Raw genomic sequence first — 15898 nt, 5'->3', positions numbered from 1 at the left:
TATATATTATAAATAGATAAATAAGAAATGTTTATTCGTTTTTTTTGGACTATTCGGTTCTTATTTTATAAACCAAAACCAATCCGAAATCCAAAATAATAATTCGGTTTTGTTGAAAACCAATCAAAATATCTGAATATCCAAACCAAATTGTCCGATTGAATAATTTAATTTTATCCGAACAGTCAAAAGCAGTAACCAACGCCAGAGCCGAGGCAGAGCAAAACAAATTACAAGTACCAGAAAGGGAAAGACGACCAATTAATCCAATTACAAATACCTATGATTCGCCACAGGAAAACCAAGGATATAATAATATTTAATTTCTCTTATATTATCATTGTATTTTAAAACAAAATTCTTACAACTTTATGAAATTGTTACAAGTTTACAATACTAAAATACAACATGAGAAACAAACTAATAATTACGTAGGCATGTTACGACATACAAACAAAACAAGATGGTATCATTGGCGACCTTTATGAATCTTTTCCTGATTCATAAAGCAAACATGCGTATCCAACAAAAGTACATCAGGTTCTTGAAAGCTCGTAGTTGTGTAACAGTTCCAAATCAAACAGGAACAGTTCGGTGTGTTGTAGTCTGCTCGACTTCATCCTCCTCATTCTCACCAGACATTTCTTCAAGCGATTTCCCATTTGGTTCGGGGACTAAAAACGTGCACACCATCCCTAAGAAGTTGACCACACCAAGAACAATAAGCGAGTTCCTGATTCCAATACCTGGTGGATAACCGGCGTCAGTCTTCTTAGGGTCGGAGCTCTGAGAAGCGTACAGAAATCCATAAGCACCAACTATCGCGCCTGCTTTGCCGGCGGCTGCAGAGATACCGTGGCAAGTGGACCTGAGCCTAGCCGGAAAGATTTCAGCAGGTACGACGAAAGTGGTGGCGTTAGGACCAAAGTTAGCAAAGAAAAACGTCAATGAGTACATGATGATGAAGCCGATACGGTTGTCGTGTAACGTCCAGTGGTGGTAAGGAATGGCGAGAGCGAACATGAAAACCGTCATAAAGAAAAATCCCATGAGTTGGATTGCGAAACGACCGATGATATCGATAAATGCAACTGTGAACCAGTATCCGGGAACAGTACTGCAAAGTGCGATAAGAGTTTGAGCTCTGGCCACCCTGAAAACCTCTCCTATGGCATTCATTTTCGCTGCCGGAGGGATCCACCCAATGGCACTGAAAACGTCTTTTTGGAAAAGGTTTTGTGAGTAGAAAGCTATGTCAAGTAAGAACCATGTACTGGTAGTTCCGAGTAGGTGGAGTCCATGGCGACGGAGGAATGCTTTTGAAAACAATCCGAATGAGTTTCTGGTATCCTGAGAAATTACCTCCACCTTTTGCTCTTCGGCTTCAATATCAACTTGCAAAACTCGAGCCATATCTGAAGCCGCTTGTTTAGCGTTTTTTGCAACTAGAGCAGTGTAACGTGCAGTTTCCGGCATCTTCATACGCCAGTAATAAGTCAACGCTGCTGGAATAGCACCAAACATGAGGATAATACGCCAGACGTAGTCGGCTTGTAAGGGTGTTGACAAAATAGCGTTCGTTGCATACGAAGGAGCACTAAAGGCATGATCAAAAGAAGCCGACACAACTAAAGCTACAATCCCACTAGTCAAAATCCCAAACCCTTGCATGGCGAAAACAGCAGCGATAAACGCACCACGCGTCTTCTTGTTAGCATATTCCGACATAATCGTAGCAGAGAGAGGATAATCACCACCGATCCCAAACCCAAGCCAGAACCTAAAGAAACAAAGGCAAGCCATGACAGATCTTCGTTCCCTCCCAAACGAGAACCCCGAAGCGAGGGAGCATATAACCATGATAGCCAAAGTCATACCGTAGACTTTTTTCCGACCCATTTTGTCACCAAGCCACCCGAAGAAGAGTTGACCGGCTAAGGTTCCGACAAGAGCAACGCCGGTGACCGAGGAGTTCACACCAGGGGGTAGAGTTCCGGGCTTCGCTGCACCTTCTACGTGGTAGTAGATACGACCAAGCAATTTGGTGCAAAGGGAAATTGCGAAGAGATCGTATGCATCGGTGAAGAAACCCATTCCGGCGATGACAATCGCCGTGAAATGGTATAACTGGGTTTTCGCTGTATCAAGTGCATTGAGCACTTGCAGTTGCTGTCGAGGCATGGCTACTCTCTTCTTCCAAAGCTATACCTGCAATATATGAAAAGATATTTATATTTTAGAATAAGTATTTGGAATTGATGTATATTAATATACAAGAAAACAGTTGTAGAAAACTATTAAATAAAATAAATTCTAATAATTGCAGGTTGTCAAAGATGTCGACTTATATTGATGTGACCGACGACTTTTGGGTAATTAAGTAAAAGTCATGTATGTATTTTAAAAACAGACAAATATAAATAAACAAAAACAAACCTATTTTGTTCCACATGCTGACTTCTTGGTAACCATTCAGACAATAATAATAATTATAAAAATAAATATAGGAAACAAACAAATATAAAAAAATAAAAATAAGCCTATTTTATTCCACATGCTGACTTCATGGCAAATGACAATCATACACGCGATAATAATAACTTATATGAATGAATATAATTGTGAATTTTAATAATAATAACAATACACTAATGTATTAAAATTAAAATAACTATAATAATTAATTAATTATTATTATTATTTTTTTCTATGCATGGATATTTACATAACGATCTTATATGCAGAAAATATTATTATCGATTTATCGTTATTAGTTTTATTTATTTATTTCTCTTTTGATTTTTTCTACCGGAGGTCTTCTCGGAAGCAACCTCATATTCTCCGGTGGGGCCTGTTTAACCATCGTAGCTCCCATTATCCTATTTGTATGAAAACTAGTATGTTTGTGTTGTTGTAAAAAATAATGAAAATTAAAAAAAAAAAAAAAAAAAAAACAGATGCATTGAGTTGGGTAATACAAGTGTGTGTTTTAAGGTAACTTAAAAATCTTCGTTTAGATCTTACTTTACAAAGTATAAGTAGACAACAAGAAATATGTTATTTGACGAGATAATATATACAAAGATATATACAAGACTTATCCATTATTGGGATGAGTGCAAACAAGTGATTATTTACTGCAATTTAATAGTTATATATACGTGAAAAACTTTCGTGTTCGTAGATATACAGAAACAAAGACATACTCGTTGTATAAAACAGTCTCAGAGTTATTCATGAGAGAGAGAGGGAGAGAGAGCATATACCTTCTGAAGATAGAGGGTAGCTCTGCAATTACTGTTTTAGAGATAGAATGAATTTGAAGGAGGAGAAGGATGTGAGAAGAAGCGGTGTGGAGTGATTGAGTAGATGGGGTATTTAAAGAAACAGGTAAGGCATATTAGAGTATATGCTCTCAAACAGTCAACGCTTCCATACTGCTTCTCTAATTATCCAAATCTCTCATCAGGTCAACTCAACTAACAAAGCAGTTTGCTGCATTTCATTACTAAAATATATATAAAGGTATCCAAAAGTTGCTCCCCCTCAAATAACAAAGCAGGTTTTTATCATAGATTTTAAGTAGATGGGGTTTTTACTTTTTATCATATATTATTTTTATTTTCCAAATTTTAAATAATGTTTTTGATTTTTTAAATTGAAACCGGTGAAGTATGTATTTGGCTTTAGTACTATAGAAAATCAAAAAAATAAAAATCATAATTTTGAATCGGTTTTAAGTTTTACATTATTTTTCTTTAATTTCTTTCTAAGAGCATATGAATATAGGCTTTTTAGAACGGCAAGAGCAAATTAATATATTTTTCTTTAACTATTTAATGGTCTGGAGTACGTAAAACGCAAATCTTAAACCATTGTGCAGGCAAGAGAGATGGACCTTTTCTACCCGGATGTGACATAATGTGTTACAAGTACGTGGTTAACGTTACTTGTGTTGAATGGACTGGCATACCAAGAAGAAAGTGATATTCACAATATGAAATTCAGTTTTTTAAATAATTATAAGATCCTAGTATACTTGTCATAAACGGCATTTGCTTTCATGTATCATGTGATAGGCAATATAATATATTATGGACCAGTAATACAAATTAACTAGCGTAATATCTGTTTAATAAACATGTTCGCCGACAAAATTAGTTATCGTTTATTGTTTATATAATCTTAATGTCTATACAATTGATGATGAATTAAATAGATCATCAAACTTGAAATGTCGAGGTAAAACAAATGTTGTTTCTATCATGCTAATGAATTATGAAAATTCGATCTCTATGGAAAACAATGATACAAGAATCCCACTTTTCAACATTTATATTAGGGGTGTTTGTGGTGTGGTGCGAGCGGTTTAGAGTTAAAACCGCACCGTATATGCGGTTTGAGTTTTTGGCAAGCCGTAAACCGCACAACGAAAACACTAAACAATATTATGCGGTCGGTTTCGTGTGGACGGTTTGAACGATTTACATACGGTTTGATAGATTATTCAAATTTATAATTTTGTGGTTGGTAATAATTCAATTTAAACAATTTTAAATTTTATTAATACATAAATAATTAAACTTTAGAAATCAATATAATAAATCAAACCATAACCATAGTGCTTAAGAATCATCTTGATGTAATCAAAAGTAAAAAAGGGTTCAAGCCCATAACCTTTACTGAAAACAAATTACAATCATTTGACTATTGCTAAACATGATATCTAAAACAAACCAAATGATAATTAAACGTTTCCTGACTTCGATATTCAAACCTATTTTCCTATCATGTTCTTCAACGGGTTCTTGGATGAATATTTATCATACCAAAAGTTTCCCTTAGGTGCATACCGAATTGGTGTAAAGAAATCTGATATTAATAGAATCTAAGACTTAGCGGTGCAAAGAGTTCGGGTTCCGCGACGCTAACCCTTATCAACATTAAAGTATGTCTCGATCTTTTCTACATCATAATCTTTTCTTGATCTTCGTTGATTGGGGCGTGAGTTTGGTTGCTTTTTATTTTTCAGTCATTTTAGTTCTTTTCAGCTCCAGTTAGTTCCTTTTGCTTCAAGCAACGAATTTTCCTAAGTTTATCAAATACAAATCATTTTAAGTGTCAATTACCTTAAATTATATTAACTAAGACTTTAGTTTGTGTTTCTTTCTTTTGTAATTAGCAATCGTAGGTGGGGATGTCAATCCCTGTATGTATGTATATATATATATATATATATATATATATATATATATATATATATAGAGAGAGAGAGAGAGAGCTAGGTTCAAATGTTTCTAACAACTATTATGTGCATGAATGCACCAATAGGAAATTAGGAAAAAATAAATCATTAAATAAATAATTTAAGGGTATTATAGTAAATTTTGCATAGTTAGTTATGGTAGATAGCAACAATTCCTTATATCACGCCAAGAAGCAAAGATAAATATAGAACATTTTCCCTAAATCGATTTCACCGCTTCCCACCCACCACCCCTGTAGATCGATTTCACCATTTCTCTCTGTCTTCTCTATTTGTTCCATATTCAAGCCCTAAATCTATTCACCTTTTTCACCCGTCATCATCATCATCATCTTGTGTAGAAAGAAAAGAGAGAAAAGAATTTCTTGTTTGATTGAGTAAGACGTACCGAGACTTTGAGGCGCCAAGAGAGAAATTCATCCTCTGCGAAGTAATCGGACCCGAAGCTGGTAAGCGTGGTTGTTTTCATTCGAGTAAAGCCTGAGAGGGGATCAGAGAAAAGCTGTAAAAGATGAAGAAGAACAAAAATTTCCAAAAAAAAGTAAAGCATACGAAGAAGATGAACAAACAGGAGTTACAAAAGACAACAATGAGATGCGGTGAGTGGTGTTCTTCACTCTTTCTCTTTATGAGCTGGGTTTCTTCTCCAATTTGATTTTTTACTTTTGGGTTTTATTGATTCAGATGTTTTGCTAGGGTTTCTATATTTTCTTGGTATAAATTAAAGCTAAATATTTAAATCAATAAAGCTTACGAGTTCGATGTTCTAATTCATGGCTAACATGTGGTCTAACAACGATTGATAAACACAGATTAGCTTTAGAAGAGATCAAATTTCTTCAGAAACTGAGGGAGAGGAAGTCAGGAGTCCCAACGATTGTTAAAACAGGGCAGGCTGCTGCAGCTAGTGGCGTCAACAATGCTGGTGGGTTGGTTCCCAAAGGTGGTGATAAGGGTGAAGGAGTTGGAGAAAAAGACGACTTGGTTTTACAGGATATGTTTTCTCAGGAAACTGTTGTATGGATGAAGATCCACATATGTATGTACCCTTATCATCTCTTTTTATCAGCATTTTAACAGATTGTTTATGTTGGTTTTCAACCTTTTTCAATTTGCATACAATTGGAATTACTTCACTTTTGCCTGAAAATGATCAATTAGTGATTTCATATTCTTAGAATTGCAGTTCCTTAGTTTATGTATCCCACGCATATATAGTTTGATATTCCTAGAATTGCAGTTCCTTAGTTTACAAGAAAAGGAATGCATTTTTTGTTCCTACATGATTTAATATTGTTTGATTGAGTTTTGACAAAACAGATTTTGCTTGCAAATTGCAATGGATTTTGCATATGTGTGTTGTTTACTATTTTACTGGAATAAGAAAATAGTGGTATGTATTCTGTTAGAATCAAAAGGGTTAAGTTGTGGATTCTTTTTCATATCAAAATGTAAACACATGTGCATTCTATAAGAATATAAATATTACAGAAAACATGTGTTGCTAGTAATTTTGACAGAATATATTTATACATGTTGTAGTATGTTTTATGCATATACTATAAGTTGCTCTTAAGTTCAAATTCTTTAAGAATATTCAAAATTGTTCTGAAAGAATAGTTTACTCTGTAAGAGTACTATTGTTGTATTCTGATTAAATTGTAGATAATTAGTTATATGTTTAATGTGCAGTTGTTACAAGTGTATCACTACAAAATATTTTGCAATGAATTTGTGATAGAAATGGCTTGAAGACCTGATGGGAAAGGCTACTTGAAGAAAATCATTTTCATGCAATACAATTCTGACATAATGTCAATCTCACAAAATGTCAATCTCATAGAATGCTAGTATATTTTGAAGTGGCTTGGAGGTTAAAAATACACAAGACATCTAGAAACGAAACAAGAAAGTGAATGAAGATTCTTTCAAGGATGCCGATATATATATATATATATATATATATATATATATATATATTGCAAGAGATTTCAAGAATGAATATAGTTTATGTTCATAGTTGTATTCATGAAGAATAAATGTAATTACTTATTTTAAACTATTAAACTTCATCTTATATAAAAGGTGTATTCATTAAAAATTATTGGTCTTGATAATAGGTGTTTATAATATTATGTTCATAGTTGTATACCACTCTGACAGAATTACAAAATATCATTATAACAAAATAACATTATGATAGAATAAAGTCGGTCTATGTTTACAAATTACGTTTGAAATTGAATTAATTTAAAAAAATCAGATTTTTTAAATTAGAATCATTAATTATCCCATAAATCTCGATTTTTCCTTTTTTAAATTTTTCGCAATTAACTAAAATATCCTTATACTGAAATTTATGTGATTATATGGTACATGTTACCTTATTGTACTATCATAGACCCTCAGATCATGACCTTTGATTTTATTCCATCCGATGGTCCAGATCTGTGCATTCTGGCACATAATAGTTACTAGAAACAAAATAACCTAACCCTATATATATATATATATATATATATATATATATATATATATATATATACCCTAATTATGGTTAACTTGATAACTAGATATTTGGGCAGAGTGATGATTAGGTACAGTGCATATCCCTTTATTTAACCAACATAACTTCTAGGTACTATATTGTCCTAGGGATTTGGTTATTATAACATCAATGTATTATCTATTCCTAGACTATCAAGTATCATAACTCTTAGGCATAATAACATAGCTTACAACAAGGCATAGTATCTATTCCTACATTATCCTAAGGCTTTAAGCTTTATGAAACGATTGATCTTTATAGATATAAATATATTTTGATAAAAACATTTTATAAGCATATATTCCACCCCCTGTAAAACATTTAAAATTATGAAATTGGGGTCGTAAACTCATTCTAGTAGCGTATTCCGAAGCATCTAAGCCATTACATCCGAAGCTTCACACGATTGAGAGGTATAGAGAGAGTGTTTGGGATGAGAAAAATAGAAAGTGAGCACCTCTATTATAGTGGTTATGCATGCGGCACACTTCATGTGCAACGTGCACTTGCTTCATGGCTGCATCTAGAGCTTGCCACATGTCACACTTCTAATGGTTAACGTCTCCCTAATCCCAACGAATTTATGTGTTATATGTGCGTGACGAGCATGGCGCGCACTTGGCATGCACCTCTAAACCTTTTATAAAAATTCATATGTTCCTTATATGAATCTTGTTTGTTACCTTGTTTATATATTTTTGTAGCTCTCTACTAGTACTATAACTTTCGTTATGGTCGCATTGCCAAAGTTTGACTTTCATATTTAACCTGTATTTTATATTTTTCTAAAAATCGTATCTTCTTCATACGAACTCCATTTTTTACATTTTTCCTTTCAAAGTCCTTATCTCTCAGAGTACTATGATATTCCTTTTTAAAACATTAGCCGAAACTCAACCGGTTTCTTTATGCTATTTTGACATTAATAGCGTTATTAACGTGGTTGGTTTTTATATTTTATAAAATAATAACTCCTCCAATTGGAGTAAGATTTTTATAACGATTATAGCCTTGGGATCACCTTATTGTGTACTTTCCAAATACACATACATTTATTAAAAGTGATATAACTCTTTGATCACTCATTTTTTACCCCATTATTATCATTTAACTGATCATATTTTCCTTCAATGTGAAAGTTCCATCGTTATCATCTGTTAATGGTAATCTCTAGTGATGACTGGTGACAAGAAATTCCTAATTGTCACATTCTCCACCTGCTTTAGGAATTTTGTCCCGAAATTCGGAACTGGTGATAATCTTATTAGGGGAGACTAGTTTCTTAATCAGGATATCGATTCATTTCTCCTATTTATTGGGACAAATAAATTTCCTTTTTAGTTTTCTGCTTCTAATTCTTCAACTTAATCATTAGCATCTAATATTGTCTTTTGAAATCTTATTTGATCTTATCCTTATTTTACACCAATAGAAAACCTAAATCTTTTATCTTAATATTAGTGTGGATTTCTGGAAGGATTTCTATTTTTATTTGTCTATTAGTACATGTACTCAAAATAGACCTCTATATATAATAATTTTGAGTACAAATTCAAGGGTTTCTAATTCCCTTGTTAAAACATAACATAATTATTGTTATGGAACATTTTTCTAAACCTCTTTATTCTAGCAATAAGTATTTCGTTCTACTGGCCTGGTTGGCTCTTGCAGAAGTTGCCGATGTGCCCTGGCCTTCCGCAGTTATGATAACTAAACTTCTCACATTTGCAATGGTGAAGTCCACAATTACTACACAAGGGGAGTCTTCCCAAGTATTCCCTTGGTGAAGTTTGTGATCTCTCATGAGTCTTCCTTTTTTCTTTTTCCTTCCACAAGGGTTGACTACATTTTCCCTTGACGATTCCTCCCCACTTGTTTTTATGCTCTTTGGACTTATTATTAGTCCTTCTTTGGTTCTGGGGCACATGATCCTTGAGACTAAAGCCTAAATATTTTGCTTCATCATAAGTATTGGGTTGGTGTAATTGCACATCGACTCTAATATAAGGAGCTAACCGTTGGAGAAATACGTTGATTTTCTACATCTACGAGTTGATCAATTTAGCGAATATGGTGACTAGCTTCCCAAAGTGTACCATATAGAAAGCCAAGCCCGACTCGTTGGTGCTCAGGCGATTGAATTCCTGCTCGGCTCGTGCCTTGTCTCTGCCAGAACGAAATTTCTTTATCATCTATTTCTTCAACTCTTCCCACGGGGTTGCATAGGCTACGTCTCCACATAAAGCTTTGACCTAGATACTCCATTATAGGAAAGCTCTTCCCATGAACATGCATGTTGCAAAATTAACACTATGTTTACATAGAATAATCTCGGCTGACTATTAAGAAAATCATGATAGGTTCTTGTCATTAGAGTACCTTACTTATTACTTCCCTCTTCCCTATTAGCTCTGAGATTTCGTAATGGATCAGAGACTTGAAGATGAATTATGGTTGGAATGGTGGTCAGGTTAATCAAGGTTAGCATTGCAGGATTGTTGTCATGAAATTGTTGGATAATGTGTCTAAGTCCATAACTATATTTTAGTATGTACTTGACCTAATTTGGCATGGTCCATTTGGGTTGCATGGCATTATAACAATTAGATAGACAAAATTAGAAAAGGACACTTATGGTTTGTTAATATATTATAAGTTCTAATATATTAATATGAAATTGTATTATTTAATTAGTATTGATCAAGAATTAATTTGAAATTAATTTTGTGATAAAAAAGAAACTAACTGAATATATGGGGATTGTTTTGTAAATCATTCATTCTTATATAGTGGGCTTATGGTCCATGATTCACTAGATTGGGCTAGGATCCATTGGGTGCTCCATGGAGTTTAAAACCCATGGTTCCTGGGGGAAATGAAAGTCCATGCACATTAGGGTTTACATGGTGTAACCCTACATGTGACACACTATATAAGCAACCTCATATGGAACAAAATCGGTGCTAAGATAAGAACAAGGAGGGCTAGACGATTTTGAGTCAAAGTGTTCTTCTCTCAAGTTATTCCAAGAGTTGTGGTGTTGTATGAAACATTTGTGGCATCACCTTTGGGTGCTAGGCTCATAAGGTCTTAAGGAATCCAAGCTACAAGAAAGGTATGTCATTCTACTATTTTTTTCATATTACAAGTACCCCATGCCATGCTAGTTAGGATGAGAACCTTGGAAAAATCATATTTGCATGAATATTAGAGAAAACATAGATCCAAGGTTTCTAGGGTTGAATGTACACCATAAGAGTGTTAGAATGCTCAAAACCAATCAGTGGTATCAAAGTCTATGCTTGTTTTCCTGATATTTGATGCACACTGCTTGAAAAAGTCGAAAATTCTGCTCACTATTCAGTGGTCTCGCCGAGTCCATGGGGGGACTCGACGAGTCCAAGTGAAAATGCATCCTACTCGTCGAGTAGGTTCTTACACTCGGCGAGTAGGAGGCCTTGTGTGCAGATTTTCGAGTTTTGTTGATGGAAATGGACAAGAATCATTACCCTAACTTGTTTTGGACTTATAAAACCTGTTTTTGATGTGATAATGATTATGCTAATCCATTTTCAACGGTTATTATCAAAATTTCAAGTTTTATACATATTTATATGATTCTTGAAATTGTTGATATGAATGTTCATGATTATAAGTTTTGGTAGTTCATAGGAATTATTTGCAAATTGTTTGATGATGTAATTCTTGATCTAAATGTTATTGATGGAGTCCATAATTTTTCCTCAAGTTATGAATTACCAAATGTCATTTCTTTAAAGAGTCATTAAAGAACCATATGTTAAATAAAATGAAGAGTCTTCACTTTAATAGGCCATTAAACTCATAAGTTATGAAGTTGAAAAGTTTTGAATAGTTTCAAAACATGCCCTCAAGTTGTGGAATTTGTAAAGTCACTTTAGAAAACTTTAAATTCCAAACCTTAGAGGTTTAAAAGTTAAATTTCAACCCTTATACTTTATAGTATTATAGGTATATATACATACATATATATATATATATATATATATATATATATATATATATATATATATATATAAGTGCAAGTAAGTTTTACCGTTAGTAGGCGTCATTCACGAAGCCGGTCTACAGGGGGGTATAAGGTTGTTGCCTATAAAATGGCAGCTTAATGGGTGTCCACTCTCACCGACCGCTCCCTTGACTGGTAGAGGGTCGTTAGCCGAACGGGTAGGATAAGGACTATAATTATCATTATATGTATAACGATAAATATAAAGTAACTAAACCTTTTATAAATTCACAATATTAGTTACTTTAGGAAAATGTGAAGATGGTGCTAACCCATGAAATTACACTTTGTACCTTACCAAGTCGTTGGTGGAGCGTCTGTGGGTAACCAGCACACTAACATGGACTAGTAAGAGTGGAAAATGGTGACTTAATGTTTATCATAGATCGGTGGAGCGCGTGTGGGTAACTGACACATCGAGTAGGCGATAAAATTAAGGGTACCAAGTTAATTTTCATGGTTATTCACACCTTGTTTGTGATCCTCGGCATCTAAGTCACAAACTTGAGAAGGCACAATCGAGATTTGAACATGCCATTGAAAAGTTCAATGAATCTGAAAAGAGCTAGGAGTTTCAATCCAATTAAAACCTTATTCCTATTTCGTTTTTCTTGGTGGAAATTGGTGAATCGTCATTCGCATACCTTCAAATATTTTATAGCTTGGATTACGGCATCCCTCTTCTAAGTTATAAAATATTGTGTTGAGTCCTAGCCTTAAAATTTCATATTGGGTGTTGTATTAAGGACTTAAATCAACTAACTTGAATTTCTCCCATTGTAGATGTCTAGATTCGACAATTATCGTCTTCCCAAATCCCTTGGAACAAGCGTACCTAATGAAGATGATGTCCCGCGATTGGATAATGGAAATCATACTTCTCTTCCTCCACCTCCTCCAATTATTCTCCCTGACCCACAAGCTCAAAGACTTGAAAAATTCAAGGTCACTTGAGCCCTACTTGCAATGAAACATGAAGATGGAAGGTGTGTGTGTTCTCACGTCTTAGAGATGAAGTCACATATGGACAGGATTAGAGTGTTGGGTGTCGAAGTCTCAAGGAAGTTGGCTGTTGACTAGGTTCTTCAATCACTTCCTAAATTGTATAGTGAGTTCATTAAGAACTACTATGTGACAGACCACGACATGAACCTTATTGATCTTACTTATTTACTCGTTGCTGCTGAATCAGAAATGTTTTGGCGCACTAGAAAAGTAAATTTGGGTGGAAGATCTACTTCTCAAACTTCCATGGATATTGACAATGGTAACATAGGAAGTCCGTAAAAGCTTTCTCTTCCCAATGGAAAAGGATCGGCCTTAGTCAACCCAGTTGACCAAAAGGTAAAGGGAAAGGCTAAGTCTGTGATAGTCCCGTGTACCATTCCCAAAGAGTCTATATGTTTTTATTGTCAAGAGAAGGGGCATTAGTTGCGAAGCTGCCCTGACTACCTGAATGATCTGAGAGAAGAAAGAATCAAAAAGCTTGACTCTGCTTCAGGTAAGTACACTATCTAACTCTGTTAAGTTTCTAATTGTTGATTCCTAATACATGATGTGAATAGGTTGCATTTTGATGTTTGGCATGATCAAGCAAAGGGAAGGAAACTTAAAGGAAGAGTATGCTAAATCTGATTGCGAAGATGGATTTCAATCGCATGGTTCGAAGATCGGATTTTTGAGTTGCTGCTTAGGAGTTATGATAGATTCCTAGGAAACATGTAATATCAAAGTTTCATTAAAAGTTGCATTGTAAGTAAAAAGTTTTTTCCGCATTTTATAAATAAAGAAAATTTTGTTTTATTTTATTATATCTCCTTGTAATGACATTTGTGAAAAATTGTTATTTATATGATTCCATTGATAGCAATATTGGAAAATGGATTTGATTCTTTCGCTTGTGTAACGTCCCAAAAGTCATGACTAAAAATTTCATTTTTAGAACTATAAAACGAAACATAATCTTAAGTTATACAAAGATCATTATATTAAATCCGAGTATCTTTTCAAAACATATTTATTTATCAGAGTAAAACATCCCAGACTGACTAAACTTTGGTGTGTGCCATGCCATCATCCCAAGCCCTTCCCTTTGCTAGTTGAAATACCTGAAACCAAAACTGAAACTGTAAGCACGAAGCTTAGTGAGCTCCCCCAAACTACCACATCCCATATAATAACATATAAAGCACATACTGGGCCTTGCCCACTGCATCAGACCGAAGTCCAAAAATAACTAGGGCCTTGCCCACTGCATCAGACCGAAGTCTAGAACTGCATCGGACCGTAGTCTGGAACTAACTAGGGCCTTGCCCACTACATTAGACCGATGTCCGGAACTGCATCGGATCAAAGTCCACAACTGACTAGGGCCTTGCTCACTGCATCAGACCGAAGTCCGGAATTGCATCGGACCGAAGTTCGGAACTGAGTAGGGCCTTGCCCACTGCATCGGACTGAGGTCCGAAACTGCATCGGACCGAAGTCCGGAACTGACTGAACATAGCATAACATAATCGTAGCATATAATATGAACACATATACTGCATACTGCATCGGACCATAGTCCGGAACACATAACACATACCATGCCTGTATCACAAAACCACCAAGCATACTGAACTACTACATCGGAACATAGTCCGGAACTACTGCTAACTAAACGGGCCAACATTATGGCTGTAGACCCGTTCCTACTGGAAGGAAAACTCACCTGTAATGTTGAACTCTGCCGATAACCCTCTGGCTGCTATCTGACAACTCTTCGAAACGTTGGTCCTCTAGCTCCCTGAGCTACCAATACCAATAATAATACTTAGCCTAAACTGTCCTCCAGAGGTCAACTAAGTCAACTCTGGCCAAGGTCCTGGTCAAAGTCAACTTTCCAGTTGACCCGACTCACCGAGTTGTTCTACCAACTCGCCGAGTCCATGTCCCTCTGTCTCCAAAACAACCCCGACTCCACTCGTCGAGTCTGGCAATAACTCGATGGGTTCTCCTTCAACTAACACTTCGGGACCATCTTTAACCGACTCGCCGAGTTCATCCTCAAACTCGTCGAGTTCACCATCATCGCATGAAAGTCTAGGATTTGACTCACCGAGTTGTACTAACAACTCGTCGAGTTCATCTTCATAACTAAGAAGATTGTCTTGGACTTGCTGAGTTCCTCATTGAACTCATCGAGTCCTATAATCTTCATGACCATTATGGGCCCTCACTGATTGAATCCTCACTACCCCCACTCACTTATCCGACTTATAAACGGAAAGGTTTGGGTCTGCGACCCAACTCGCCGAGTCCATGAACTGACTCGCCGAGTCCTCTTGTGACATCTCTATTCTTTCGATTTCAATCTATTACAACCTTTCCAACTCATAGATCTGGACTCCTAATGCTAGCATTGCACGTAAAGTTGTGAACTTTACGTGCATGTAAGGTGTTATGAGCTAGAACACCAAATCCAAGCTAATATGAAGTTGAAGATCATGAAATGGAGCCATGGCTGGGTAAAGATACTCCCTCAAAGCCCCTAAGGCTCAAAAATGCTCAAATCTCAAGTCCTTTGTCATCCTCAAAGGCTCAATGTTCGGATTGGCCTTGTAAATGGCCCAAAAGACCAAATCTAAGCTAGAAAGGGGATCTAGATGATTAACAGTCAAGGTATAAACTTTTTACCTCTAAATGGTCTGAAATGCTACCCCAACTCTGGATCTATATTTCCTTCTTCCACCACCAAGGTCCTTCTTCTTTCTCCAAGCTTCAATTCACTCTCAAGTCAAAAAGCTAGCTCAACAATGGATTTGGGTGGCTAGGGTTTCGAGTTCTGGGCTATAGGGGCCGCAAAGGATCCCTAGGGAAGAGAATAAGATGCTTAAATAGGGTACCAAGTCCCGAAATTAGGTTTTCCCAACCCAGACCAGACTCGCCGGGTCCACTCGCCGACTCGTCGAGTCGGTCACTTACTCTTCCACACGGATCCCGCTCCGACTCGTCAAGTCCTTCGTTGAACTCGACGAGTTGACTCCTTTGACTT

General features: G+C 35.7%; 1 pseudogene across 1 annotated transcript; it reads right to left on the bottom strand.

Annotated features, from left to right (window-relative positions):
- Positions 1-308: 308 nt before the first annotated feature.
- On the bottom strand, positions 309-3413 carry LOC145093863 (low affinity inorganic phosphate transporter 1 pseudogene; annotated as a pseudogene). The gene is made up of 2 exons (XR_013703116.1): positions 3267-3413; positions 309-2208 (listed from the first exon to the last, which is right to left on the bottom strand). The product of XR_013703116.1 is annotated as a low affinity inorganic phosphate transporter 1 pseudogene (transcript).
- Positions 3414-15898: the final 12485 nt, after the last annotated feature.

Source organism: Lactuca serriola, chromosome 3 (genome assembly GCF_051521515.1).
Source record: "Lactuca serriola cultivar US96UC23 chromosome 3, Lser_US96UC23_V15, whole genome shotgun sequence".
Classification (NCBI taxonomy): Eukaryota; Viridiplantae; Streptophyta; class Magnoliopsida; order Asterales; family Asteraceae; genus Lactuca; species Lactuca serriola.
The sequence above is the reverse complement of the archived record's forward strand: the minus strand, read 5'-3'. Positions and strand labels throughout refer to the sequence as shown.